The following is a 2,348-nucleotide window of genomic DNA, read 5'->3' as shown; positions in this document are numbered from 1 at the left end:
TGCATGTATATATGTACATACAAACGCACACATGTATGTATGTCTACGTACATGTATCTACGCCTGTGTATTTTCGAATCAATATTTTCGAACTAACGTCAACTAAAGACCATCACCCAATAAGTAAGTTTTTGGTCTGAATTTAGCACACTTCCAGGAAAGTAGCCTCTGAATTAATCGAAACAATGTTTGATTTGATATTTATTCATAACGAACCGAACTAAATTCCCCGTGCAAAAGAAAACAAAATAAAAAAAAAGAAACAAAAAAACACAGGTACACATTTGGTCTTCAGAATTTCTTTGGTAATTCTTATCTGCAGCTTGAAAGAAACAGCATTAAGAGACAAATTGCCCTGAATCGGTAAACGTTCAATTTGAAAAATAATGCAGAGTAATATGCAATGTAGTCCTAGATAATATTTAGTCCACTTGGGGTTAGGGGAAGAAGGCCATAAAATCGAAAATACTGGTGATTAACGTGCACAAATTTGATTTCATACGGACCCATTCACGAAAAAAAGCTGAGCAACGAGGTTAAATTACTACTACTGCTACTACTACTACTACTACTACTACTACTACTACTACTACTACTACTACTACTAACGCTGCTGCTATGCTGCCAACTTAGAAACTAGCAGGTAAACTGGAAATTATTCTGACCGTCAGAGGTTACTTCTTTGAACATCAACATCGACTGATATTTATTTTAACGGCCCTGGGTACGGAAAATATAAAATCGACCACGAAATAATTTGAACGCAACTCATAATGAAACGTTAGAAAATAACGCTTATCATTTTATTCAGCGTTGTACGAAATCGGAAAGTCTCTAATCCTCCTATGATTAAATTTATAATCTAGAATATATTTTTTATCGTTAAGTACACCTAAAGATGTTACAGAAAAAAAAAAATGATTTACGAATGCATAGTTTTGTAATAATTGCATGCGTCCGGTTGAGATATATAACTTGATAATTATGGAACACCACCTGTAAATGTAATACATCACGATTAATGAACACTTACGCAGTAATTATAATACATCATCAGGTAATATTAGCGAATGTTATTGTTTTATTATTTAAAAGCCGACTCTCTTTGACAAATGATTTAAAGATATAACGAGTGACATAATCCAAAAGATAATTCATGCTGAGCTGAAACCGGATTCTGATGCTAATCGTTGCCAGCTGTTATTTGGATGTAACAGCATTTACAATGAGTGAATATTTTGCTGCTACAAGGCGGCGGGTTGGTAGAATCGTTAACACACCGGACAAACTGTTTAGCGGCACTTGGTGTATCTTTACCTTCTGAGTTCAAATTGTTCCGAAGTCGACTTTCTTTTTCATCATTTTGGAGACGACAAATTAAGCACCAGTTGAAGCTGAGCTCGTTTTAATTGTTTTAACTCCTTCCCCAAAATTGCTGGTCTTGTGCCAATATTTGTAATCAATATTAAGTTGCTACTGTTGCTGTTGGTGTCTTGCTTGACCCCAGATCAATTATAATCTAATAAATGTATAGGGAAATCCGCAGAAATTCGTAAAAGTCGTGGGCGCATAGTCTTTTCTTTTATAGGCGAATATTTACTTAAGCACTTTGCTCCATCCTGGGAGAAAAGTCGACCAACGACGACTTTTCTTCACTCTTTTCGACTTTGGGCTATGTTCCTCTAACAGTTTCATCCTGAGACAAGCCTATCCCTACTAGTTCGGGTTGCTACGGTTTATCATCGATGCTTTTGCGACCCTGTTTTTTCACAGGTAAGGGCCAACATTTTCAATAGTCAAGGCTTAAAATGCTATTTAAACATTATCAAATAGTTAACTACTCTCATGTTCTGGTGGAGTTTATATAATTTATCGAGACACATTTCAGCATTGAAAATTTGGAAAATAATTATAATTTGTTTTATTTGTCTCTTTTAAGATGCCACTAAGGTTTACTTTTGTCTCTGTTCTTTTTTTCCTCCAATTTTCCTGTCTTTCTCACATTATTTCCCCTCTGTTCATATTATAAAAGTGTCTAAGTCATTTTACTAACTTATTGAGTTTTGCATTAAATGTAAATATTTAACTAAATAGTTAAATACTTGAGCAAGGATTATTATCATATTTGGTTGTTTTATAGCTTCTTTAATTATGAAACAAGTGTTATAATATATACTAACCTATTCATATTAACTGTTAATAGAAACTTTTATCGTATTTTATATGTAGATGTTATTACTTCGTCTCTCACTCTCTCTTTGCCCTTCTCTCTTTCTGTGTATGTATGCATATATATATATATATATATATATATATATATATATGTGTGTGTGTGTGTGTGTGTGTGT

This window comes from Octopus bimaculoides, chromosome 22 (genome assembly GCF_001194135.2).
Source record: "Octopus bimaculoides isolate UCB-OBI-ISO-001 chromosome 22, ASM119413v2, whole genome shotgun sequence".
NCBI lineage: Eukaryota > Metazoa > Mollusca > Cephalopoda > Octopoda > Octopodidae > Octopus > Octopus bimaculoides.
This window is presented reverse-complemented; position numbering follows the sequence as displayed.